Genomic DNA, 26,521 nt, shown 5'->3' on the forward strand with positions numbered 1-26,521 from the left:
GACTTGCACTCAGTTTAAAGCTTTGCTATTACCATCCTGAAGCTCCTAATAACTTTAAACAAAGGGCTGAATGATTTCATTTAGCACATACATTGTGTGGCCATTCCTGAATAAGACCATTGGAAAGTAAAGAATATAAATGGTAGGTTGGAGCCAACACAAAACTTTTAAGAGGTTGATGTTTCTTGGGCCATCTATTTCTATAAATAGTTGTAATTTTGAATGAAATAAGTATATTATTTAAGAGGATTTTCTTCCCTCTATTACCTAAAGCTGCACAATTATCTCAGCCAAATTTTGGCACTCTGAATAGTTAACTTAGCACATAGTGCATCTGATTTTTCACAGTTTGCTTTGTTTACCTGGGCCAGAGTCTTTTGAATATTTTCTTAGTTCATTTGTTGCACAAACATTTAATATGATGGAGCTGCTCTTAAAAAATTCCATGGAAATAGCAAAGGCTAAAACATAGCCATGCCCTCAAGAAGGTTCCTCTCTATGGAGGGTGAACTATTAAAAACAAACACATACTGGGATGCCTGGGTGGCTCAGTCGGTTAAGCCACTGCCTTTGGCTCAGGTCATGATCCCAGGGTGCTGGGAACGAGTCCTGCATTGGGCTCCTTGCTCGATAGGGAGCCTGCTTCTCTCTCTGCCTCTGCCTGCCACTCTGCCTCTGACTGCTTGTGAGGTCTCTCTCTCTCGCTCTGTGACAAATAAATAAATAAATAAATACATACAATCTTTTAATTAAAAAACAAACACATACTGGTAACAACAGCTTAAAAGAAAAAAATGCATTAATTGAGATACAGCAAAGTGTTTTAGGAGAGCAGAGGAAGGACAAATAATTCTGACTGGGAGGATGAGGGAAGACTGAAGAACATCTAATTTCAGCTTGCAGAGAAGAAATCGAAGGATTTTCTGGAAGCAAGGAATGACTTTAAGATGCCTGGGTAGAGTGGTATGTGAGATAGATGGGAGGGTGATGACCTTGGGAAGAGGGCTGAGGCTGATTGCTGTGTGGGTAGCATGTTGAGAGGCAAATGTTAATGGTACCAGGGCTAATGGGATAGAAGGAATGTCCATGCAGGTCAGCTAGCTTTCTACAGAAAAAAGAAGGTATCAGAGACACTATAACTCTAGCCTGGCCAGGGAGTCGAGATTCTGAGCCGGCCATGAGAGACCAAGCAAAGAAAGTGGAAGTCCTGATACATAGTTATGGTGCATTCCCTAGTTCTCAGTGCGGTCTTTTAGGGAGTAAAAGAAGGCAGAAGACCGTCATGGCTCCTGGGTAGTCTTAACATTGACATTTAATTTGGGACTTTCCATAGGCGAACAAATTTTGTGAAATGTCCTTAAAGATCTCTACCATTGGTTAGTAGTGTCTCTGTGTCCTGGGAGTTAACGTTCTACCTTCCATAGCACCTTCATTTGAATGCACACAACAAAATTATGTAAAAAGGGGGTGCCTGGGTGACTCAGTGGGTTAAGCCTCTGCCTTCGACTCAGGTCATGGTCTCAGGGTCCTGGGATTGAGCCCCACATTGGGCTCTCTGCTCAGCAGAGATAATAAATAAATAAATAAATAAATAAATAAATAAAATCTTTAAAAAGAAAAAAGAAAATGCGTATAGTTAGAAAAACAGCAATATACAAACTGTATATACTATTTGATTATGGATGAGATCATGGGTGTCTTTTATTATTATTATTTTTTTAATTTCTGAAATTTCTCAGAAAAGAATGCATTACCACTATGGTTAGATTCAAATACTTTTCTATGGATATGTGAAACATTACTGCCTCAAATGAATTATTTCAGAAAGTAGATTATGATGTTGCAGTATCTCCATTATGGATTTTCAGTGCCATGTGGTCCAGTGAGTGGGGACCCAGTTTATTAGAAAGACCATTAGGTCCACTGCTGAGTCATCTGGTGTTGCTTGATGGGTGTAGGATTGTGCCCAGAACTGTGTGCTTGTTTTGTTTTTACATTATTCTACCTTTTAATTTCATGAAAATAATTCATGGGTGGAGGACACCTTGATGTGGGATTTCAAGTTGTAAGAAGTTCTTTTCAGATTTTGGCTACACAATTTACTCTTGCCTCAGGATGACTTGGAAAAGAATTTGAAGAGTTCTGTTTTTCTTATGAAACATACTCAGGAAGATGAATTACTTTTCCATGCCACGAACTCAAGTAAAAAGTGAGACGTAGTATCAGCAATGACGTGACTGCTCATTTGGGGATGTCCCACTCCACCAGCATGGATAATTTCCTGTGTTGTGTCTTGGGCCAAAAAGCTATTGAAAGGATATTATTTCAAGAACATAATATCTGCTGTGAGAATGTCAACTATTGACAATATATTCAGCTTGCTTCTATATTGCTTTGAATTCCATCCAGGTTCTTATGCTGAGACCTCGATATTTTTAATTGTATTTAATATGTCTCTACTTCCTAACTTGTGGTTCCTAGTTGATTACGTTGATAAACACACGTGTATTAGACTAAGCCATATGATATCATGGGTAGTTAAGTTAGGAAGAAGTTTTATTTAAAAGTTTATTTTGACACACAATCATGAATTGTTTATGTTTTGTCCCATTTGCTTTATAATTTTCTCTATTTACATAGATTTATTGTTTTCTAAATTATTCCAGAACAAGTCATGCCCTCTTACCTCTAAATACTATTGTTCGTATTTCTTAAGAACAGGACATTCTCTTATATACTCATCATACCATTATAACATCAGAAAATTTAACATAGATGCATATCATTTAATTCACAGTCCAAATTCATATATTGTCAATTGTCTCTATGATATCCTTTATACTAATTTTTTTTCCTGACCCCAAATCTAGCCCAGAGTCATACTCCATTTATATCTCCGTAGTCACCTTTAATTGGCAATGGTCGTTTTCCCTTTCTTTGTCTCTCTTGACCTTGTCATCTTTTGAAGAGTTCAGGTCAGTTCTTATTTTGTAGAATGAGTCTCAATTTGGGTACGTCTGATGTTTCCTTATGATTAGATTCTGGTTAAGCTTTTTATGAGAAATATCACGACAAAGCGATGCTTTGTCCTTTTCAGTGTGTCAGGCAGGAGGCATATGATGTCAGTTTGCCCAGCATTGGTTTTCATCATTGATTAAGTTGGTGTCTACTAAGTTTCTCCACTCAAAAGTTATCATTTTACCCTTTGCAATTAATAAGGGATTTGTGGAGAGATACTTTGAAATCATATAAATATTTTGGCCTTCGTCAAACTTTCATCTATCTATCGATTTTCTAACCCCGTTGCTCAGGCCTATCTTTGTTAACTGGCATTGTATTAGAAGGAAGAGGGTCTTTCTCTACCAAATAAATAGCTAGGTTTATTCAGTTTTATGGAAGTATAGCATTCAACAAGTTTTGAACTTGAAAATGAAAATTTTATGTGCTTCAACCCAATACTGATGTATGACGCTTTTAGAATTGGAGCATAACATACACGTATCTTCACAACACATTATATTTTCAGTAATTGAAAAATATATTCTTCATTGGTAAGGTTAAAATTGTACTTTCTCCCTCATGTAGTGATTATGTCAGCCTCACTCAACGTTTCACTTATCAATATAGAAATCTCTACCCATTCCCCTTACCCACAATAACACATTTCACTCAGCCCATGTTGAAACAGCTGCAAGATGGACCCTCAATTTAATCTAGTCTATATTAAAGTCAGTGTGAGTTGTGGATATATAAATATAAACACTGTCTTTACTGCCCATTCAAATATTTTGTTTTTATAAGGTCTCTTCTATTTTTAAAACTTAAAGTCAATAACCAAGATTTTGGGGAAGATAGATGTAATTTGAACTTATCTGGTAAAAAATGCAGAACACGAACTTCTTTTTAGTCAATTTACCTGAACATTTATGGTAGACAGTTTTCATTTTTTTTATGCAGTGGTGGAAAAAATATTATAGTATTATAATATTATAATAAGTGAGTATTATTTGTAAAATTGTCACCTAGATTGAGGGATTTGCTTCAAATTCCATTTACCTTTTGTTCCATGTCTACAATCTGTTATTTAAAATTCTAGAAACATATTAAACAGGGCACCTAGGTGGCTTAGTCGGTTAAGGGTCTGTTTTCAGCTGGGGTCATGGTCTCAGGGTCCTGGGATGGAGTCCCCTGTTGGGCTCCCTGCTCAGCGGGGAGCCTGCTCTCTGTCTGCCCCTCCACCTCCTCCTGCTCATGTATGCTTGCTTTCTTTCTCTCTCATAAATAAATATAATCTTAAAAAAAAAGATGTTTCTTCAGAGTTACATTTCTTTGATAGTGGAATCCATGCATTTTAAAGTAAGAAAACACAGTTAAGACAAAAATTACTTACTTGAAATATGAAAATAATGATGGTGCCTATCAACTTTTATGAGGATTAAATGAAGTATTTGTAAAGCACATAGCTCAGTGCTTGCTACTCAACACATAAAATGTTAGCTGTTTATGATTATTTTCATTCTTAGTAATTTCAACAGTTTCTAGTTTCTTTAAAAAAAAGCCCAAAAGGTAATTTTTATAGTTATATAAAAAGGAATTGATATATACAACTATTGCATTGAGTAGTTGAAAGCATATGGAGTTTTGGTGTTAGTTTGTGTATTCCATTAATCCCAAAGGGTTTTAATTCCAGTTCAACATATATCAGCTAACAGGTAGGCCCATTTCATGATTTCTTAGCTAACACATCTTTGAAAGGTGGGACATAAGCAATGGTATCACTTTCCTATGAAAAAATGTCTAAAATGGTCTTGCCAAAAAAGGTTAACAGACAAGGCAGCCTTTGGCGTACATCCTTGGGGGAAGAATGAAGGAAAAGGTGTGGGGAGGGGCAAAGAATCTGAAGAGGTGAGAGAAAGAGCAAGGTATTCTCCTGGATGGCAGGAGGTGGTCCTTACCATCTGTGCAATGTGGGAACCTTATCCAAACTGAAATGTTATGTAAGTCTTTTATAATTTTCAGTGGTGCGCTAACACCATTTAAAGAGACTGGCCTAAATTAAACACTCTACTACTTCTCAGCCTCAGTTTCCACAACCGTGAAATGGAAAAAAATAACTATTTACAGAGTTGTTGTCAAGACGAGGTACCTGGCCCCTATTAGGCACTCAAAAACATTCCTTTCAACAACCCACTGAAAGTTAATAACCTAGATGGGTTTTCTGACTCACTGCATTTCCTGACAAGGCTGATGTCTTAGCTCTACATACAGACACGTTTGCTTTGTTTGTTGGTCCAGTTGTTGCTTGCCCTGGCTGAAGGCGGTTTATATGGGAAACAGTGGCTTGTGTCCAGGGAAGAAATTATGAGGGGACAACAGTGGCACGAGGCAGGAACCTGGAAGAACAGTGTGCAAGATTCGGTAGCGCTTTGGCAGCAACCCCACAAACAAAAAAAATTCCATTGTTGGAAAGGTCTTTGGAAGATTAAGAGATTCTTTATAAGCTTGTTTGGAACAGCAGAATGGGAAGAAAAGGTGGAAAGGTAGGGAGAGATGTCGGATACAGGAAGTCTCCCAGAATTGCTGGAGGCCATTATTAGAGGCAACAAAGAAGAGAATCAAGAGAGAGGAACAGAGATGGAAACCTCCCAGAGAAGGAAGTTTTAATGCCCACAGTCAGTATCTTCCAATTTGACTACTCAAGCTAGTCCTTGCTGTATTCCAGTTAACAGTAGGTATTTTAGGGATAGAAGGCATTTTATTTCAGTAATCATTTTCTAAATACCCAGCTTTTCCACCTAAGTTGTAGCCCTTCAGTCTCAACATGACACATGGACTCAGATCTCATTTATCAGATTAGATTTTTTCAACATTAACCTTTTCGATGGCAAGACGTGTATTTTTAAAAAAGCTTTTTTTTTTTAAAAAAAGCATTTTTTATCTGATTTTTCTGGTCAGGTTTTCTATGAAATTGAAATAGAAACGAATTTGCCTATAGTGAAAAAAATTATCTGGTTTGTAAGACTTTTTGATCCTTTTTTTTTTTTTTTTAAAGGAAACTGAGAACAAGAGATGTGCTAAGGGAAGCTCTAATCTGTCTGGGGAGCCAGAAGGACTCAATTTTAGTCCTTGGGCTGTTATTAATTAGCTGTGAAATTGGGGAATGTTCTCTTCTTTTTAAAAGAAGGGTGATGACTACTGTCTTGAAGACCCTTTCAGATCTGCAAGTGGACGATCTCCTGTCTGTGTTCCAGCTCAGGGAGGATCCACAGACCCGATAATCGTGCTGACACTGGGAGTCAGCTGGCTAGACTACTCTTGCTTTGCTGTCTCCTGATCAACGAGGGCATTCTATTTTTATTTTTCTTTAACAGTGTTTGGGATAAAAGAGTTATTCTCTAGGTAGTCTTATTTTTCAGGTGGATTTATAACTGTAATCGACATTATCAAGCATCTGAAATACATTGTGCAGAGTTTAGAAGGTAACACACACATACAGTCACACTCAGATGTTCACTCATACTTTTTTTCCATACTCTGTTTAAATGCCTTAGGGAAATTGGGGGGATTTCATTAGAATGAATTAGAAATGGGTGCATTGACTTGTCTCCTAATTTATAGCTGCTCAAAAGGTAGGGTTTAAAGCAGATGTTTTGTTTTGATTGTATATTTATAATAAATGTTACTAAGTATAAAAATCAAAATCTCACACATTCAGGATTTCATTATATCTTTCTTTCCTGTTGATTTTTAAACAAAAGTTGTAACGTATCAACATTGAAAAATAAGGAGTCCTCAAAAAACCTGTGTTCAGAGATGATCATTTATAGATATACATTCAGCATTACGTCATTTCTGCTCTGCTGCACTGTACTATTTTCTAGAACTCTCTACTTTGTGTTAAATCTATTTAGCATTATGATTTCAAAATAGCTAATTAAATAAGTGAAGCAACCATATTCTTCTTTTGCTTTTGAATGTGATTTTTCTCCCAATATTAATCTTTCTTTCTTCTGCACAATTACTTAACTAATGTTGTGCAATGTGGAATGAACTAGTCGGGAGAGTCAAAGACTGGGTTCTATTTGGACTCTGCTTTATATCTTTAAGCAAATCATTTAAACTCTTACTGCCAGCTCTCTTATCTCCAAAACGGTGTGATGGAATAGGATGATATGTATGACTCCTTCTCCTCTGACATCCTATGATTTTATTAGTCTTTGGCAATGGGCAAATTGAGCAGAGTTTCATACTCAATAAGGCAATTTAATCAACATGAAAGGCAATCTGGATAATTTATCTCCACATTGCCTTTATTCTTAATAGCATGGTGGAAATTCTTTTTCTTCTGGTTTAGCTGGATAATTGCTTGAATTCTAGCCAGGACCATTTTGCAGCAGAATTTCAAATTTCAATTTCCACATTATCTCATTGTCCTCCTGCTCTGTTGACTGCTAATCCTGATATGAAGTCTTCTTTCTTTTTGAATCTAACAGTATTTTGAATCCATGAACTCCTATAGAATTGGCAACAACCTTAAAAATGAATGTGCCCATTCCATTGTGAAGTTAGCTGGGTTTGGTGTCTGTTTTTATTGCATGTTAAATTTGTACGCTGAGTCCATTCATGGGACTCATGGAGGATTCTATGATTGCTTTTAAACCAGCTGTTTCTTGTCCTCCGTCCCTTTTTAAAACCATTGGAGAATTGCTTGGAATGTCAATTTTATGTTTGAGCATTTCCTGGCATGGGGCAGCATTGAAATAGAGCATGCGTTCAACTTTCCCAGATGGGGGGAGTAACAATGAATAATAAGACCTTGATAGTGCTGTGACTATTTTTTTATATTGTGATAAAGTATGCATAACATAAAATTTACACTTTAACCATTTTTAGGATTGTGGTTCTGTGGCATTGAAGAGAGTCACATTATTGTGCAACAATCACCATCACACATTTCCTGAAATTTTTCATCTTCCCAAACTAAATTTTGTATGCAATGAACAGTAACTTCCTATCAGTCCCTCCTCCAAACCCTTGGAAACCATCATTTTATTTTCTCTCTTTATGAATTTGACTACTCTATGTCCCTTATGTAAGTGAAATCCTGTAGTACTTGCCCTTTTGTGAGTGGCTTTTTCACTTAGTGTAATGTTAACAAGATTCATCCATGTCTTAGCATGTGTCAGACTTTTATATTTTTAACATCTGAATAATATTCCTTTGAATGGACATACCACTTTTTCTTTATCCATTTATTTGTTCATGGACGCTTGTGTCATTTCTACCTTTTGACTATTATGAACGATGCTATTATGAACATTGGTGTCCATATATCTGTTTGAGGCCCTGTTTTCAGTTCTTTGGGCATATACCCAGAAATGGAATTGCTGGTCTACATGGTAATTCCGAATTAAATTTTTGAGGAACTGCCTTATTGTTTTTCATAAAGGTACTACCATTGCATTCCTGCCAGCAATTCACAAGGGTATGTTATTTCTATTGTGCTTTCTTCCTTTCTCCTTATGTTTCCCTTTTTCCTCCCCATCTCCCTCTCTCTCAGCCAAAGCTTACTACTTACCACTGTCTTTAGGAAACTGAGTTACTGTTTTTTTAGCGGAACTCAACAATAAATTATTTATGACGATAGAAAAGTAAGGTGAACCCCAGATTTTGAGGAAACAGTGGTCCCACCCCACGGCAATTATTATTTTCATGTGCCCAGGCACTTGGCTAAGTCTCAGACTACATCATTAGTGCAGACACAGAGACAAGATGAGTTATAAGGAGCTTTATTACAGCTATTAGAGAATTTGTTTTACAACTCAAGTCTTTAAGTGAGAGTTATGTCCCAAATGCCTTTCCAGATCTGATATCAGTACATTTTGGATTATCATTTGTTCTCTATATACTGTTTCCTTGTTCTCTCCAACAAATGGTGACACTTAACTTTATAAAGAGAGCAAACACTCTGAAAGCAGGGACTCAAAGGGAAAGTTCATTGTCATCTGCTTTGGAATAATAATCATTCCATCTTCTCAGAAGTCTTAAGTGTTCTCAAGATGTTGGACTCAGAGGGGATTTCAGAGACATCTAGTTCAACTCACCCATTTAAAAAATTGTAGAAATTGAGACCCAGTCTACGGCCATACCACCCTGAACGCGCCCGATCTCGTCTGAAATTGAGACCCAAAATGGGTCTGGTGGTAAGAGTTCAAACTAAAGACTCTCAATACTGAGTCCTGAGTCGGGTTTTGTTTGTTTGTTTGTTTGTTTTCTGTTTTTGACTTTTTTTTTTTTTTTACAATAAAATATGTAAGTTGAATTCTGAGGAAGTCTGACCTCAATTTTCTTCCCTTAATGCTATCAATACATGGCACTCAAACTACAGTTCAATAGAAATGCCAATGTCCTCTTTCTACAAAGGTGTGAGTGGAGAAATCAAAGTGGAAAACTAGCTGGTACGAGCACATGCAGAAATATGTCTAATTTCTCTGAAAATGACATCAGAGTGAATCTTTATGAGCTCTATTATGTTGACAAAGCTGCATCATGGGAACTTTTGTCATGGAACATGGACGCACAAATGTAAGTGATGACCGCAGACTTTTCTTTGCCTGGGCATTGCAGTGGGGGCCATCCGACAGAAACAAGCTGGGTCATAGGGTCAGATTTCTAGAAGATTTGGGGGAAATTGAAGTGGTATGAGGATAAGAATAGTTTTAGAATGAGTGATTGAGATAATTAAGTTGATGAGGGTTATCAGGTTAAATTGCTGCTTTAAATGTGATCGATTTCAAGGGTTAAACAAGCCAGCAGTAATGAGCTTTTGCCTATGGATTGTGTCCTTAATTCTTGCTTATTTGGGGGAAGCATGATACCCTATTCAATGACTATATTGAATTAGCAATAGCTGGAGCTAGTGGAGAAAGGAAGTGCTTATCTAACTAAAAATTTAAAATAAGATTGAAATACATTATTGAAAATATTGACAGCTTAATTTAAAAGTCTGTAAGTGATTATAATAAAGCTAGTAATTTTCCATTCAAATTCAGTCTGCTCAAGACATAGACATTACTAGTGTTTGTTCAGCAATACTAAAAGGAATCTCAGAAACCCAGAAAGAATGCTGGGTCTCTCTAATAATACTAGCTTCAAATACTACCAGGGTTTGTTCTTACATGGAGAATATTTTAAATAAAATGTAGGGCATTTGCCAGAGAGTACTTCTAAAAAAAGTATAATCAAACATGTTTCTGTAGTCACTTAATCAAAAGTAACTGTCTTAAGACTGAGACAAGTGTTTATGGTTAATTTTTAAAAATTTTTTAAATACAGACCTGGATCTCAGAGCTATCTCTATATGTAAGTTTTTTTTTTCAATTATGAAAGAGGAATGGCAGTATTCAACAAAAGATTTTCTCACAAGAGTAATAATATATGAGCAAATAAATTTAAATCCTAATAGAGGTGCTAAAAACACCACAAAACGGTCAACATTGTAACCTAGTATGCTATCCAGAAAGTGCCAGCCTTCTAAATCTCTCTCTGAGGGGATTTTTTTTTTTTTATTAGTTCTCATTTTTATTCTTTTCTATTGTTGTTTCTTATGTTTCTGTTTTTACCAACTTTTACCAGCACTAATCTAAGAGATCTAGCCTGGATTAATTTTTGCTAATAAAAAAGAAGGATTACAGATAAACTGGGTCTCATCTCATTTGTCCACACATTGTTGGCATTTATTTTATGATAGTCAGGTTGCAAATTTCTCTTGGTTCTCCCAAGATTTAAACCACACTAAATATCTTATTTTGCAGATTACTCTGTTGATATCATTGATAAAAGCCAGAGTATGAACTTCACTTATTTGATATAAAAGCAAGTTTCAGTTTTAGATCCCTCCCCACTTCATTAAGTTATGATTGACAAAGAAAAATTCTCTATATTTATACAATATAATTTTTTAAATTATAAATTTTTAGTATATCTACACATTGTGAAGGGATTCTCAAAATCAAGTGAAGCCTTCATCCATCACCTCACAGCTACCTTTTTGGTGTGTGTGGTGTGAACACTGGCAAGTTTCAGGTGTACAAAACAGTATTATTAGTGAGAATCACCATATTGTAGATTAGACTCCTCAGAATATATTCATCTTGTAACTTAAAATTGCAGTTTTGCATTTTGTATAGTTCACATAGTTTCAGTTTTGCATTTTGTATAGTTCACATAGTCAGGCTTGATTAGTGTGTCTGTGCTGAAATTTGATTTTTGTTTGGGGATATCACTTGAAGGATGTTTGGTTAACACTGTTGTTAGGAACAATAAAGCATTTTATCTCTGCTATTTCAACTCCACGTAGAACTGGATAATTACATGCCCATGAAAGTAGGAACCATGGGCTATTTGATTGACTCTGTTAAATATTACGGGAGAACTGAAAGCAATCCAGAATTATCCTTATAATACTTTTTGCAAAATGCTCAGAAAGGGTCAGCAATGACAGATATGGGAACATGTCAATACATTTGGTTCCTATTATAGACATAGTTAATATCATTGTAGTTCAAAAAATACTTTGTCTCTTAAAGACCAAATGATTCTTTATTTCTGTATCCGTGGCTTAACTTACCAGCCATTTTAAGACTTTCTTTCAAAATGTCTACTATGGACTCTTCTAACTTTCTAAAACAAAGAAATAAAATAATTATTTTCCTCAAATATGCTCCAAAAAAGTTCTACAAATCCTCAGTATGGGGAAAGGCAAAGTAAAATACCCAGTTTTTGGTTTTTGGTTTTTTTCTTTTTGCTGCATATTACTTTTCCTTGGCACTCTCTTATCTGCACTTGGCTAGCATTCCTGAACTTTCTTAACTGCAAAATCGGAATCTCTAAACTGCTTATTCATTCTCTTGGAATCCTTGTTTTTAATGTTGTTTTTGAATTTAATCATGAAACCTATTTTACCTGCTCTGAACAAATGCAACACATTCTTATTGTATCATTTTATTTGGGTCCATACCCCTATGTCTCTTACACCTTGTTCTCTGACCTTCTCGTCGGATGTTTGTGTTTCCTCTTATTGCCTCTGTTTACTGTATTGACAAAGTCCTGACTCCCTGAAAATGAGCCATTTAGAAAGCAAAAGAGAATCTGTCTCTCTTTTACAAAGCTCCAGAAACCCTTATGGAAGCTTGTATTACTCAGAGCTGTTTTCATTTCCTTGAAGACCTTGCCTAACCTCCTGTCACTTGCTCTCTTCCCCAAGTGGAAAGCCGTAAAGGAGCGCTCAGAGGAGCAGCTGAAATGTTGATGGCAGCAAGATGGGATTATGTTCTTTATTCATAGATAGTGTGTCTTGGGAAGGAGTATTATTTTTTTCTTTTTGCCTTTTTCTTCACTGTCAATATACTTAGTACCAATGTAGATCTTAGCAGGAGTGTAGTAAGTCCCTATCATGTCTCTTACTTGGAGTCCAAGCCCTCCATATCTTAAAAGGAAAAGGAAAGTAATGGGTAGTGTTTGCCATCAAGATAGGACATCTTTTCAGCACTCCTAGGAGTTTGATGATGCATTCATTCAGTCATTCAATCAGCATATATTGGATTCCCAGGATGCACTGGGCTCTGTCACAGCCATGGTGACGGAGAGTTATTGAAGACATTATTCTCGTTCTTAAAAATCCTCATGACAACTTGGGAAGATAGGCATGTGTAAGTACAATGTAGTGTGCCCAAAAATGGTGTACAAAAGTTGTCATGAGAGCATATTTCTGTCCACATATTTTTGTGAAATGCCCCAGAATATTCTCAACTCCCAGGTTCATCTAAGAATTGTCCTGTGCAACCTCCAGTCTGAGGAAGATGATTTATGATCTTTTAAATCATTTATTTCAAAGCTCAGCTAGAGCTAGACTGGTATGGGGGTTTGGGGATTAGGTCTGTGGTCCTGGGTGCTTGTTAGTCAGTGGATATCCTCATTTTTGCTCATGCCTGTGGCCATCACAGTTACTAGCTTTATGTTAATGTTGGCTGGAGTTTTGGCTCTGTGGCCCTCAGGCAAACCCCAAATTGGTTAGCCTTGTTTTCTGGGTTTGAGATGATCACAGAGGTGACAATCTGTCACTGCAGAGACCATCGTGGAAACAGCCAGAAACCCCCACTTTTCTCCATTAGCCTGTCGACAACTCTCACACCACCGTTTAATTCAGTGTCCCCTCCCCCTGCACGTGGCATCCACGTTCTTGCACGGGCTCGCACTGGCACTGAGTGGGTACTTCTTGAGGGTCTTCTGGGAAGTGGTGCAGTTTTTATAGGTCTGCTGACCCATGGGTTGAGTTAACCCTTTGTGTTTCAGAGAAAAGCAGCAGCAATGAAAAACTGAACTTTCTCTAACACAAATGTCTTGGGCTTAAAAAAAAATCGGGCCACTTAACAGCACATAGGCAGAGCTGTCACTGTGGGCTCCTTCACGCAGGAGGCTGAATTTTGACTGAAATACATTCACTTTATTTTGCTGAGTGATAAGAAAAATAAAGTTAGATCTCGTCTTCAAATTTTGTGTCAAGAAGGTGGCTTGAGAAAATTCTGTCCCCATCTTTAGCCTTGTTGGTGATCTTTCCTCCCTTTTTGCTAACGTCCAGAGCCAGATAGAGGCTGGGAGGGAAGAAACATCAGGGAATGGTCTGATCCCACAGGAACGTTTAAGTTACTGAGAAAACAGAAGAGAAAATATTTGCCCATTTATTTTGGTCAGTAGAGAAATGCTTTGACTCACCTGACTTTATTTCATCTTGCCATTAGGAGCTACAAGCCTAGAATGTTTGGGAGAGTCTGGGATTATATATATATATATATATATATATATATATGATTATTCCAGAGAAAATGGAGTTTGGTTGTATAAGGAGACATTCAAAAATTATATCAGGCATGAGTGTTTTCTGTGATTCAAGGGAATCCTTTGTTTATCAAATCCTTTCATGTAGTCTATCATGGGTGTGCCTTAGAGGTCCAAGTCAGTGCTCCTCTGCAACAGAAACACTTTTTTCCCCCCTTGCTTACTACCATATATTTGGGAGATCCTGCTCCCCATTTAATGGAATTCATCTCACCCTAAGATTTATCTTCATTACCTTAGCGGTATAGGTGATTGAACCATGAGAAATGACCAATATTCAGCAAGTTTGGATCTGGGAAAATGGCGATTTCATGTCTGTAGAGTTAATACCTCCTGACCTCTGATCTAGTCCATCTGGTCTGTCTCAAGTAATGGTCCAGATGTTGCACTGGAGCAGTTCACTGTGGCCACTGGCACTCCCCATCTTCCTGAAGGCTGAGATGCTCATGGCCACTTCAAGCATGCTCTTCTCCAGGTGTTCCCACCAGTGTGAACTGCACACATGCTTGCATGCTTATTGATTTATGTCCAGCCACCAGCTGTTGCATAACACACACAGACACCCGCATTTTGAGAGCAAACATTAATTCAGGAAGAGGGAGCAAGAGAAACTGCCCCATAATCTGAAAGGCAGCTGCTTTCACAAAGAAGTTAGCACCTAACATTTTATGTACAGCAGCGCTAGTTCCTATGACTCATCTCACTTCCATAGCCTTCCCCCTCGGCTACAGAATGACCCAGCCAGAACCTTTAAATGGATACATCTGAAGGGAACCGTTTTTTTTTATTTTCACCAGAACCTATCTGCCACTCCAGATCCTGTGTGGTGGTGAGGATGAAAGACCATGGTGATGCCTTCCTTAATTCCAGATGAGCAACGGCTGTTTGTTATAGTTCAATAAACGTTTTGTTCAGTGCATCTTAGCGCATTTGCCCTCTGCCTTTATTTCATTTGCTCTTCTTTGTATTAGGATTAAGTAGGCTGATATTTTGATGTTTTGTCCCTAATGAGGGCTCTTGGTCACATGCAGATGGCCATTTGACATTGGCTGAAAGCCAGTCCCTAAGGCCCAGAACTGACTGTTTAGCGATAAAAGAAAACTTCAGATTATTTGGAAAACACCATCTGATGGGCCACTGGGCTTTCCCCTACACATCACATCATCCCATGGAACAAAAGCAGTATGGTAAGGTAGAGGACAACTGGACATAGAGTTGTATCAAGTTCTCTCCTTGGGTTCTGATCCCTCTTGTTGCTAGTGGGGGAAAGATTGAGCAAGCCACTGAAAGTACATTGGTCTCTGTTTCTTGACTGGTTGTGAGGATTCAATAAGAAAATAATAACAATATCTAAAATATATATACACACATATATGATGAACATATATATACACACACATATATAATGAATATGTACATGATATATGAATATATTAATAAATCAAATGAATATATAATAAGTAAAATAGTATACAATAAATGAATTAAATTTGCTCATATATTTTAACTCACTGAATCCTCACTACAGGATAGGTACTCTTATTATCCCCATTTGGTGGATGAAGAGCCTAGGGTATACACAGGCAAGTAATGTGCCCAGAATCCCACAGCTAGAAGTGAAGGAACCAGGATTTGACTCCTGCATGTCTAGCTTTGGAGTCAAGAATTTCATCACTATCTTTTGCTTGAATGTAGAAGGTATACCATGAGACATAAAACAAATATCGACTCAAAGTGTGAACTCTAGCTTGACTGAGAACCCTAAGAAACTGAACTGAGCAAGCTCACCTTCAGGCTTCCCTTAGTCTTGCTTCTCCTTGACAAAGGATCTCCCTTTCTTTAAGCATTTTCTCCCTTATCAATTTGAAAAATGGAGCTGCTTTTTGACTCAGGCCCGGGTCAGAGGATGAACTGCCCCATCTCCCTCTCAAGTTCCTGTCAGAGGTGTTGTGATATCAGTGAGTCCAACACCACCCCGTGTTGTCTTTGGTGCTCAATTCTGGAATGTTCGCAGTGTCCTGACCAGCGGCCTTGGATGGTCTAGCTCTCTCAAAGCCCTTTCGTTCCCTTCTCCCTTTCACACCACATTTTCTTGGGGCCTGTTCTTCTGACTCATTCTCTCCAGCTCCGAAGGCTTGCCTACTTACTTGCTTGCTTACATCATTTCAAAGCTACATACTTGTGTTCTTAAGTTGGACAGTCTAAAATTATAGTGGCAGAACTGAGGGACTTCTCCTAGGCAACTCACATGAGCTTATGAGAAGTCTTTTGGAAACAGCAGTGGAAAGAACACGAGTTTTGGAGGCAAAGTTAGGTTTAGATTCTATACTCCACTTTCTAGCTGTGCTGTGAGACAAATCTTTTAACTTTGCTGATTCTCAATTTCCTTATCTGTAAAATGGGATTAATAATAATTGTGGCTTAAACATCCTGAACATTTGTCAGGAGGTATGAACTGGGTTATGCATTTACATTATGTCGGTTTTTCATCACAACATGCTGTGCTGTGGGTCTCAAACTATATAAGTGAGACCTGAGCTTTTAAAGGCCGAGGATAAACAAATTAGCTAAGGTCTGACAGATGGTGAATGCAAGAGCTGGAATCCAAACCCAGATCTCTCAGACCAGAGAGCTTGGGTTCTTCTATTTTAGTGAATACTAATTTTTTTAAAAAAATTTTAAAGATCTTATTTATTTATTTGACAGAGAGAGAGGGTGACAGAGGGAACACAAGCAGGGGGAGAGGAAGAGGGAGAAGCAGGCTCTCTGTTGAGCAGGGAGCCTGATTCAGGACTCAATCCCAAGACCCTGGGATCATGACTGGAGCAGAAGGCAGACCCTTAATGACTGAGCCACCCAGGGGCCCTTAGTGAATACTTACTGTCCCCTTTATGTTATATACACTAATGACTTCTCAAGATCCTTGTAAGATCTAAATGAAATAATGTAAGGGTGCCTTGGTGGCTCAGTTGGTTGAGCATCTGCCTTAGACTCGGGTGATCTGGCTCAGTTGGTTGAGCATCTGCCTTAGACTCGGGTGATCTTGGGGTTCTGGGATTGGGTCCCATGTTGGGCTTCCTGCTCAGTGGGGAGTCTGCTTTTCCCTCTCCCTCTGCCCCTCACCCCCACTCATGCTTTTTTTCTCTGTTTCTCAAATGAATAAATAAAATATTAAAAAAAAATGAAATAATGTATATAATGTATCCAGTGTAGAGCCAAGTACATTTTCTTAAGAAATATCAGCTGCCTCTCCCCTTCACTTTCCCAAAGGCCCTCCACTGATGGGAAAATCAGCTTTGGCAGGCAAGATAGGGGAGCTATTTTTGGCTGGGGGAGTGGGGCTGGAGAAGAGGAGAACCAGGAGCTTTCCTGTATGTCAAATCAAACCAGGGTGGCAGCTTTAAACTCTGTCTATATAGAGTCCTGGCTGGCCTTGTTGGTTATGTCTTTATATCGACTCTCATGTCCCTTTTTGAACCCTGTAACCTGAGAAAGAGTGAACAACTGGAGGAGAAATGAAAAAGACGAATGGATTAAAATATATTTGCAAAAAATTCCTGTAGGAATTGAGGCTACTTAACCTAGTGAAGAGAAGACTGGGGGTGGAGTAGAATTCTTTGTGTAAAGGATTATATTATCGATAATGGCAGCATGTATTTCTCTAAAGGTGAGAGGCTAGACGTGATGATATCCAAGTCCTTTGAGAACCTAAGATTTCACATCCATGAAAATGAAAATAGACAGTTAAGATTAGAATATAAATTTCAGAACCATAAGAACTTAAAGACAGTGAAAACCTGATATTAAGGGTTTTTTTTTGTTTTGTTTTTTTGATACTTTAGGTGTTTGTATTATAGATATTTCCTTCTTCCTGTGATTGCAGTCTGTCTCTTTAGTTGGGAAATACTCGTGTATCATTTGTGTCCCAAAGGAAAGCTCTTTGAATGCTTCATTGATGGAGGAAAAAAAAAAAATTCTGTGCTTGCTTTTCATATTAAGGCACAAACTTTTCTTTTTAAAATATGAATATATGTTTTATATTCTGTGAATAATGACCATGCAATAAACCATCTTAGACATTTATACCTTAGCATCAATTAGTTTAAAGCTCTATTCAGCTGAATAAGCATAGATTTTACACACAAGGAAATAGAAGTATTGCTCCAAGAATATTACTGAGGTAAGACTAGAGGGGTTAGTACAATACAGCGAACTTGGGCAGCTGAGTGGCACCATGAGGACAATGGAACCACTCCAGAGAGAAGATAAAGGCAGTTCAATGGATGATGGGAGAATATAGAATGGCAATGATGTTTCTTTTAGTCCATCAGTTCTTTAGTCAACAACAGTTGTGGACCAAGTATTGAAACATATGCCGGAAGCATAAAGGTTAAAAAGACATGGTTCTACATTTGACAGCTGTGTTAATTAGGGTAGCACTGACTGCTGTAACAAAGAGGCTAAATTTTATTTATTTATTTATTTATTTATTTATAAATTATGAATGTATAATATATATAAATTATAAATTAATTAATTAAAATCATAAATTATGAATGTATAATATATAAACTATAAATTGATTAATTAAAAATTTTATATATATATATATATATATATATATATATATATATATAAAATTTGTGAATGTAAAGGTATCTTCCCTGTTCTTGTAACTGTCTCAAGTGGAAGTTCCTGGGCAGTGAGCAGCTCTTCTCTATGTGGTCCTTGAGGGACCAAGTTTCCTTCACCCTTGTGCTCCACCATCTAATGTGAGCCCATCTTCAAGGCCCTTCAGCTGGGAGAAGAGGGGAGTGAGCCCTTCCCTGTCCTTAAATGTGACTCACCTAACCTCTCCTCACCTCTGCTTACATTCCATGGTTAGAACCAGTTACACAGCCATAGCTAACTGCAAGTGTGGATGGGAAATGTATCCTATCTGCCTGACCTTGAAGAAGAGGGAAACATTTTGGTAAACAGCTGGCCTTTGCTATACAAGCTTAGAACCCGTGTCATAACAAGTTACAAGTGCTCACATAAAGTCAGCCTATTCTACCAAACCAGTTCTGCATACATAATGATCCTACAAACCTTGCACAAGGGCACTGTAAGATTTAACTTCCCGGTAGGTTTCTATATTGGACCTTCTTATCTGCCTCCCTCCGTTCCTCTATCCTCTACCCACCTTGCTTGCATATTAATGGCTCTGGGTGCTACTCCCTACCCTACACATGCTCTAGGTTAGGAGTCAGCCAAATGTGGATCCATGGGCCAAATCCAGCCTGCTGGCTGTGTGAGTGTGGTCCATGAACTAAGAACGGGTTTTATGTTTTAAATGGTTAGAAAAAAAACCCAAAAACAAAACAGAGGAATAATATTTTACCACATATTATAAGTTATGTGAAATCTGAATTTTAGTGTCCATAAATAAAGTTTTATTGGAACACAGCTGTGTTCCTCTGTTTATGTATTGTCTATGACCACTTCTGCCTTTAACCACAGAGGTAAGTAGTTGTAAACCACAGGGCCTAAAATATGGTCTGACCATGTACAGAAGTTTGCAGGGCATTGGCGTGGGTCACAAGACGGTAGAGTCTCTGTTGTAGGACAGAGGTGCAATAAGGAAGAAGAAGGCAGGACCTTCCGGTCCAAGGCAGGAAAATGAAAGAGATTAGGAATAGTGAAAATGAAGGCACCCACCTGGAGGAAACCAGAGATGGGCCCCCAAATCTGGAACCTGCTCCCAGGTATTTCATTTGTGCTCCTTTTATGCTTTTTCAGCTTTATATTTGTGTACATGTTTAATCTCTTTAGACTGGATAGTTTTATCTTTTTATGGGCTACAATATCTAGAACCATGACTTGTCCTCAGGGGATACTCAGAAAAAGGTGACTGACTGACTGACTGAATGAATGAAAGGAGGCCAGGCTGCTGCCCATGTGTAAGGCCCTCATGTGCAAATTTGGAAAAATTGATGAATTTGGGCAAATGCAGCCCTGTGGGCAAATGCCTTAGCAAAAGGGTGATCTGGATTTGCTTACCTCTTGCCCTCTACTCTAGCACCCTTGTGCATGGAAGTCCTTGCACAGAGGGACACAGTGATCTGAAGTGGAGTCACATAAACATTTCTGTTGGGCAAGACCTTGAGCACTGAGGCAGCCTAGTGAAAATCTCGCTTACGCTCACCTCTATGCACAACAGCTAGCCGGCCTTCTAAATTGGTCCCAAGTAGAGTAACGCAAAGCAATTGTCAGCCCGTTTGCCCCCAGCCTTGCAAGTTGCTGGGTACAGCTATAATTCCTCAAATAGCCGGACACTGATCAACTTAAAACTTAAAGGAAGACCAAACCCCCATTTAGAGGGAAAGGTTACATGCCATAAAAATACTTCATTGCGATATTAGAGTAGTGTAGAAATTGAGCCTATATAAACACCTTGGTGCTATTCCATTTGGATACATGCCACAAAAAATAACCTAGAGTAGTTCTGAAAAAAATGTCAATAAATCATCTATTTAGCTTGACACTGCAATGTACCAATTTCTTTCTTTTGTAAGCTTAAGTGCTCTCCAAAGCCAGACAACATTGAAGCCCTAATTTGAAATGTATCTTCACATAGGCCTCAAGGATGACCAAAACCTAGTTCAAAAGAAAGATTAGAGAAGGGAGCTCAACTTCTGCTTGCCTAAAATAACTGACATTTCAGCGATTCCAATGCAGCCCTCCTGAACCTAACAGGATTTTGAATGAAAAGACATAATTTCTCCCAATATATTATTTCTTCCCACATATGCCTTAGCTGTTTGTCATTCCACTCTATTTCCCCTCTCCCTTTTCTTTCTCTTTCCTTCTATATGAGCTTGTCTTCTCCTTTGTTTGCATCCCTATTTTTCTCATTACCTAGTTAGCATCCTCTGGGTACATTATTAGGTCATGGGAGAGTGACACCACCCCCAACCCCACCATCAAGGGGTTGGTAACTTGACTACTATAACATTATGAGGAAGATAAGAAAGGATTCCCTGGTGGGTGGAAGAAATTTGGATCATATCAGCTGAAACACAAGGGTGTATCACTCCAGGCCTTCAAATATACCAGTAACCCCCACAAGGCTGTACGCATTGTCAAGCAAGTTTCAGACACTTGTTTGACTTCAGAACTTTTTCAGTGAAAACAGTACTGCTCTGGAGAGCTCACTTCCTGATCCAGTGCTCAGCCCCATTTTCAGAACCAGGAGAAAATAATGTGTCAAAGGCAAAACTACACCTGGGACAAAATTAATGAAGGTTATTTTTTCATAAACTCACATTAAGAGAACTCATCTGTGGTCACAACTGTTTCAGCAGGTGTACAAATGTATTAAAAAGGAGAGGTATGTTTTATAGACTAAAAAGAAGAAATATTGAGATGGCTTTGTACTGGAAAGCATTCTATTAGAGTGGGATTTTGGAAGAAGACTTCATAACTGGTCTTTGGGTAAATTTTGCCTTTCTTGATTGGATACAGGAAGCAAGTGAGCAGTGTTGGGCATTCCAAAAAAGGAAAAATGAGCGGGATTCCACGGATCCATTGCCATCAAATTGTCTCACTCTTCCTGGTGGGAGGCAGGTGGGTTGCAGGCAGCATCTCAGATGTGACAATGAAGCAGAATTCTAGATGCTGTGTTAGAGCGAACGGAAACATTTCTACTGACCAATCACTGTGCTAAGTTCCTTATGTTGACTTTCCATGTGCCATTTTGCTTTATTTAACTATGCTGGTCAAGAAAGGCTTTATCATTTCCAGTTTACCCATGAGAAGTTAAGTAGCTATCTAAATTTATGGCAAGAAATTACTGGAATTCCGTTTCTAAGCTTTTGGGCCTGAAACTTCTTCCTAGGACATCAAGTGAATCCTACTAAATCCTGGTCAGTTTAGGATTTGCAAGGATTTGACATTATTATGTCTTACACAAGCCACAGAAACAGTAAACTCCAAAAGAAGGTCAAATTTTGGTTATACTGAAATATTGTTGAATGAAGTTACCAAGAACAGATGAGATCTAAATCTGGTTTTTGGTACACTGAAGTCTCTTTTGAGGAAGAGGTTTGTGTGTTTGGTTTTTGTTCTGATGATATTTGCTGTTATGCTGTTTGATCTAAATTGTTCTTTGAGCCTTTGATGGGCTTCAGTAAATACTTCCATAATGGATTAAGGTGGAGTTTGGATACAGAAAATGAAGTTGTATTATTCTTTATGAGGTTTTCAGGGTCTTTAATGATTGAATGCAACCCAATGTATCCAAACTTACTTTATATCTCCCCCTCTCTTTCCCAGCACATATCCTCTTCAAAAAGGCATTTACCTTTACAACACAGAAAGTCTGTTCTTGTTTCTATTTATTCCTAACCTTCTCTGTCCTCCCCTTTTTTTCTGCATTGCCTTCTGCATCATTCAAAACCCAACTCAAGCCTTTGTGAAGGCACTGGAATAGTGGACAAAATGAAGAAAGCTGGTTCTTTCTATAGAATGGCTTTCCTCCCACAATGGTGGAAAATTCTATACATACATAAAAATAGGGTGAATAACATGGGTCACTGTCATCAACAGTTGTCCTCTGGCTTTAGCATTTATAAACATGTTGCTGATCTCGGTTCTCCTATTTGCTCCATCACCCCCTCTCTTACTCTGTGAAATGTTGAATAGAAGCAGTCGGAGGAGACATTCTTGCCTTTTCCCCTCCATTTTAGAAGGAAAATTTTCAATTTTTATCATTAGTAATATTAGCTGTAGGTTTTGTTAGTCTTTTATCAGGAAGGAAAAACTCATTCTACTCCTAGTTTTCTAAGTTTTAAATCTTAAATGGGTGTTGAATTTTGTCAAGTGCTTTTTGTACATCTTTTGCATAATCACAGTTTTTTCCCTTCATCAAAAAATATTGTATATAAAGATTTTTGTTTTATTTTGCTTTTGAGTGTTAATCTTGCATTTCTGGGACAAAACTATGTGGACAAAATGTATTCACTTTTTTTTTAAATTGCTGGGTTTAATGTGAATATTTTGTTAAACATTTTTGTGTATATCTCATTCCATTGGTCTTTAGTTTTGTCTTTTTAGATTTTGGTATCAGGATAATGTTATGGGTAATAAAATGAATTAAAAATGAGTTCCTCAAAAACTCTATTTTCTGTAAGAATTTGTGTAAGATTGGTATTAATTCTTCTTCAGATCTTTGATATAATCCTCTGGAAATACCATCCTGACTTGGAATTTTCTTTGTGGGACTGTTTTTCAAAATTATTATGAGTTCAATTTGCTTCATAGGTATAATTCTATTCATTCATTCATTCATTCATAGGTAGCTATTCATATATACATATTTTTCTTATTTCTTCATTGTCAGCTTTTGAAATGTGAATTTCCAGAAAATTTATTTCATCTAAGTTGTCAAATTTATTGGCATAAAGCCATTTTCTTGTACTCAGAAACCTAGGAAGTGGTAGAAGAGCAAAGCAACCCAACTCCTCTGAACACCTGTCCAGTTCTTTATCTACTATCCTGCCATATGACGCAAATGGTGACTTAATTATCTTGACAAATATATGTTGATCTCCTACCATATACCAAAATTTTTGCTGGGCCATGGAAATGCAGGTGATTAAGATGGTATCTTTGGCTTCAAGGATCCTATGGTTCAGTCGAGGAGATAACATATATATTTTTTTATATATAAAGTGATTAGGGCTATTGTAAATCGAATATGCCAGAAGAGGAAGTGACAGATTCACTCTGGAAAGGGGCAGATGAGAAAGGGTTTCTAGAGAGGGCAATATTTACACTGGGTCTTAAAAACAGGAGATCTATCCCAGGTAGAAAATACTCTAGGTAGTGACAATAAAAAAGGAACCAAGGTATGAAAGGGCAAGCTGGGCTCAAGGAAGAGTGACAAATCTGGCCCAGTGGAGGTGTGTCCAGAGAGTTTTAGAGGCAGGTGGAGGTCATATTTTGAACTGTCTAGCCTATATACCTGAAATTAATATTTGGGATGCCAGTAGGATTCCCTAAGTAGACCTGTGGTGAGATCAAGATGCAGAGATCAGACAGAACTGGCAGTATTTCTCAAAAATGGGCTTGGAACCAGATCTTTCAGAATCACCTGGGGATGTTGGTTAAACATGAAGGTTTCTGAGTCCTATCCCAGCCATCGCTACCGAATGAACTCCTGGGGGGCAGGATACAGGATGCGTATCTTATGCCTCTCAGATGATTCTTGATGCAACACTAGGATTAAAAAAATGAACTGGATTAGATCTTTGGTTTTTAAACACTCTTGGTTCTGAATTTCCTTCAAGCAAAATGTCTTCTTTTTCTTGCCCTACCCCAGTGAGCATTGACATACAATTTTAGACACATAAATGATTTCTACAGCTTAAAGACTGTGAAAACCATGAGACTAAAGGTTGGAGAGATGAGTGTTTTGGAAGCCATGTGGCAAGGATTGCTCAGTCCCTGTGAGGAATACCGGAAGGAAGGGGTGAAGATAGGGATGGATTCGAATAGCGCTTCTTCCGCAGAACCACCGGGACTTGTAGAAGGGCTGCAGAGCATGAAGACGCAAAAGGAGAATTACTAACATTATTCCCAGGAGCTCTTCTGGTTTAAGTCCCCGGAACCTATATTTGTGTATCTTTTCCACTTTTTGAGTCCAGTCAACTCAACAATGACAGGGAAATTCACAAAGTATAAACCATAAGATTCTCCTGTGTTCCCAAGTTGCCAGTTTACTCACCATAAGCCACTTGCTTAGCAGGTTAATCCTCCGACTGATTCTCTATCGCGCAGTATTACCACTTCTCACTCTAAAGAACCTAGATTTGCTGTAAAAATAAATGCTTCTCTAATCTAGATAAAGAGTAGGCATGAGCTGGAAAATTATGTTGTTATAATGATTCAATGCCAAAAATTCTGCTCTTTTTTTTTTGGGGACATCGAGCCAAATTTACTGCTCTGTTCTTGGGCAGAAAGAATTTATAATCAAAATAAAATTAAAAAAAAATCCTTGGAGTTCAAAATAAATAATTTAAAAGCTTGGAAAGGAGACTGTTTTCATGATCTTTAAATCTTTTTGTTTTGTTTTGTTTGTTTGCCTTTTATTTTTAAAACACATTTAACAGTTGGCTTACATTTGGCCTGCTGACCAAAATAAAGCAAGTTGGACCCTTGTTGCTTTGGTTCACTTATTGCTCAGAGGTTCCTGACAGCACTGACGGAATAAAAAAGGATCACAATGACTTGCACTGTTGGACTGCAACAAATAAGCAGCCTCTTCAAAAAACGGATAAGCCACCTATCTGGTAACCTGTTTGAACAGGTAAAGAAACACAAAGCACACTGAGCTTTCCTCATGCTAAATTAAGTAGTTGGGCTTATTTCGTCGGCTTTATTGAAATCAACTCTTAGGGCAGATGAGAAGAAATAAAAATCTGTTATTAATCTGTCTGTAAAGTACCCTAAACAACACCATTGATTAAATCTACTACCAACATGTCCTAGTGAAAATAGGATCACCTTCACTTTATTCCTTCAGATTAATGTAAATGTACCAATAATTTGATCTCTGAATACAAGGGCAATCAGGAAATTAAATGTTATCATATCACAGCAACAGGATTTAAACAAATGAGTTCTTTCCAGATATGCATTCTGAAGGGGATTACGATACAACTCTGCTTCCCCCCACCTTCAACAGGTGTGATCTTGGGAAAATCTTTTGACTTCAAGTTTGATGTTTCCTCATCTGTAAAATGGGGCTAAATATATTCTTTTAAGAATGTATTATAGGGGCGCCTGGGTGGCTCAGTGGGTTAAGCCTCTGCCTTGGCTCAGGTCATGATTTCAGGGTCCTGGGATCAAGCCCCGCATTGGGCTTTCTGCTCAGCAGGGAGCCTGCTTCCTGCCTCTCTCTCTGCCTGCCTCTCTGCCTACTTGTAATCTCTCTCTCTGTGTCAAATAAATAAAATCTTAAAAAAAAGAATGTATTATAAATAAGATAAAATATGTAGCCTGTACAACATTTAACATATTGTGTCTGTGTCTGTGTGTGTGTATGTTAATGTTTACTAGTCTCTAAATGGCCAGATTGGTGACCTAGAAATTAAACGTAAAGATTTTTGTTCTTGTTCCAGTCTGAAGTCAGATAGCTTCAAGTATTTCTTATGAAGTCCTATTTCCCAGGTCTTCAGTTTTTGTAGTTTTTTGGTTCTGCCTTATACCTAATTTATAGAAAGCTGAATCAGAACAATGATTATCAGCAGTTGTGAGAGCTTTCTAATCTATCAAGCACTTTCATAGACCTTATCTTTTTGGATCCTCACACAAAAATTTAAGGAGATAATTTCATCTCCCAGTTTATAATATGGACACTGAGGCTCAGAGAGATAACAAATTATGTAAGATCACATAACAGGTACTGAGTCTAAGGTACTCATATTTTTCTGCTGCAATAAAAAGATGTGTTTCTTCTATGCACATATTTAGATATATGTTCTAGGCGACCATGAAAGTTATCATCCAAATTGGGACATGTGTGGGAGTTAAAGGAGGTAATATTAAAAATTCCATCAAGAGCACAAAGATATACTGGGAT

Source organism: Mustela erminea, chromosome 12 (assembly GCF_009829155.1).
Source record: "Mustela erminea isolate mMusErm1 chromosome 12, mMusErm1.Pri, whole genome shotgun sequence".
In the NCBI taxonomy this organism is placed as follows: Eukaryota; Metazoa; Chordata; class Mammalia; order Carnivora; family Mustelidae; genus Mustela; species Mustela erminea.